The sequence below is a fragment of the Amia ocellicauda genome, chromosome 8 (genome assembly GCF_036373705.1).
Source record: "Amia ocellicauda isolate fAmiCal2 chromosome 8, fAmiCal2.hap1, whole genome shotgun sequence".
NCBI lineage: Eukaryota > Metazoa > Chordata > Actinopteri > Amiiformes > Amiidae > Amia > Amia ocellicauda.
The window spans coordinates 7,867,501-7,870,000 of NC_089857.1; the positions used below are offsets into that span (position 1 = coordinate 7,867,501).

General features: G+C 43.9%; 2 non-coding genes across 2 annotated transcripts; both read right to left on the reverse strand.

The window, feature by feature from the left end:
• Positions 1–1,006: 1,006 nt before the first annotated feature.
• Positions 1,007–1,125, reverse strand: LOC136757566 (5S ribosomal RNA). The gene has a single exon (XR_010819557.1). It is a non-coding gene; the product is annotated as a 5S ribosomal RNA (ribosomal RNA).
• Positions 1,126–2,191: 1,066 nt separating this feature from the next.
• LOC136757577 (5S ribosomal RNA) lies at positions 2,192–2,310 on the reverse strand. Its single transcript, XR_010819565.1, has one exon. It is a non-coding gene; the product is annotated as a 5S ribosomal RNA (ribosomal RNA).
• Between the last annotated feature and the right edge of the window lie 190 nt (positions 2,311–2,500).

Consider the following 2,500-nt stretch of genomic DNA (forward strand, 5'->3'; position numbering starts at 1 on the left):
TACTTACAGTTGAACTGTCTCTCTACTCTAAAGCCCGGGACACACCAGCGCGCCGCAGACAGTCCCTGCTAACACGCCACGTTGTGGCAACATTGTGGCAACGTTGTGCGTTAGCTGGGGTGCCACACCAGACCGGAACTATATATTACAAAACGAACACATTGTCTTGATAAAACAGCTGTAATTGAGTGCCTGACACGCCAGTCAAGCGCAATCTTGAGAAGGTGTGCATTTCAGTAAGGATTTTAATTGACATGCTGTATGAAAATGAAAGGAGGTTGCATCACTATGATGCATAACATTGCATGTATTGTATTTTCAAGTGTGTGCATTCATCCTGTTGTCATTTTGTTTTGAAAGCAGAAGAATCATTCAACAGGTTGCTGAGACAAATGTAAACCAGTAAAACATATGAAGAGAAACAAACCTTGAATATAAGTTCAGTTGTTTAAACATTTGACAAACTATGGTGAGGGGGTAAGAAAACACACAAATCCAGCAGCTCCTGTATTTCAATACACCAGAACCCAATATTATTGGCGAGTCGGGTAGTCCATCATCACAGTTCGAGGGCAGGCATCATTTCAGTAATTTCATCCCGTTGCATTCACATCCGTGCCTTGAATGAGATTGAATGTGATCTTTGCTCTCAAGTATGTTCCCAAGTTTTACACTTTCGTGCTTTGTATGAATGGGAATGGAACCGTGTGTGTTGAATGAGGCTCCTTGTGAGCACTGAACTTTGTCCGGTGGAGTTCCTTTTTGTGTTGCTGTAATTGTGTCATTTCTCGATGAGAAAGATTAGGCAACATTTAGTCACTTCTAGCCATGATGCTCAATTTATTTACAAATGTACACTAGTTAATAGGGACCGTTTACGTTGGAGAACAAGATCTATTGTATGCCTGTGTATTTGGGGAAGTCAAATCTGAAATAATGATGAAATTGCGTGTATCCAAAGTTAAAACTCGTGATTTGTCGCCCTCTGGTGTGTAAAAGATGCAAAAGCTTACAGCACCTGGTATTCCCAGGCGGTCTCCCATCCAAGTACTGACCAGGCCCGAGCCTGCTTAGCTTCCGAGATCGGACGAGATCGGGCGTATTCAGGCTAGTATGGCCGTAAGCCAGGGAGGCTGTCCCTGACGCTCTACTTATAGGGAAGGCAATATCCGTTTCTGCCGTTCATACTTACAGTTGAACTGTCTCTCTACTCTAAAGCCCGGGACACACCAGCGCGCCGCAGACAGTCCCTGCTAACACGCCACGTTGTGGCAACATTGTGGCAACGTTGTGCGTTAGCTGGGGTGCCACACCAGACCGGAACTATATATTACAAAACGAACACATTGTCTTGATAAAACAGCTGTAATTGAGTGCCTGACACGCCAGTCAAGCGCAATCTTGAGAAGGTGTGCATTTCAGTAAGGATTTTAATTGACATGCTGTATGAAAATGAAAGGAGGTTGCATCACTATGATGCATAACATTGCATGTATTGTATTTTCAAGTGTGTGCATTCATCCTGTTGTCATTTTGTTTTGAAAGCAGAAGAATCATTCAACAGGTTGCTGAGACAAATGTAAACCAGTAAAACATATGAAGAGAAACAAACCTTGAATATAAGTTCAGTTGTTTAAACATTTGACAAACTATGGTGAGGGGGTAAGAAAACACACAAATCCAGCAGCTCCTGTATTTCAATACACCAGAACCCAATATTATTGGCGAGTCGGGTAGTCCATCATCACAGTTCGAGGGCAGGCATCATTTCAGTAATTTCATCCCGTTGCATTCACATCCGTGCCTTGAATGAGATTGAATGTGATCTTTGCTCTCAAGTATGTTCCCAAGTTTTACACTTTCGTGCTTTGTATGAATGGGAATGGAACCGTGTGTGTTGAATGAGGCTCCTTGTGAGCACTGAACTTTGTCCGGTGGAGTTCCTTTTTGTGTTGCTGTAATTGTGTCATTTCTCGATGAGAAAGATTAGGCAACATTTAGTCACTTCTAGCCATGATGCTCAATTTATTTACAAATGTACACTAGTTAATAGGGACCGTTTACGTTGGAGAACAAGATCTATTGTATGCCTGTGTATTTGGGGAAGTCAAATCTGAAATAATGATGAAATTGCGTGTATCCAAAGTTAAAACTCGTGATTTGTCGCCCTCTGGTGTGTAAAAGATGCAAAAGCTTACAGCACCTGGTATTCCCAGGCGGTCTCCCATCCAAGTACTGACCAGGCCCGAGCCTGCTTAGCTTCCGAGATCGGACGAGATCGGGCGTATTCAGGCTAGTATGGCCGTAAGCCAGGTAGGCTGTCCCTTACGCTCTACTTAAAGGGAAGGCAATATCCGTTTCTGCCGCTCATACTTGCAGTTGAACTGTCTCTCTACTCTAAAGTCCGGGACACACCAGCGCGCCGCAGACAGTCCCTGCTAACACGAAACGTTGTGGCAACGTTGTGCGTTAGCTGGGGTGCCACACCAGACCGGAACTA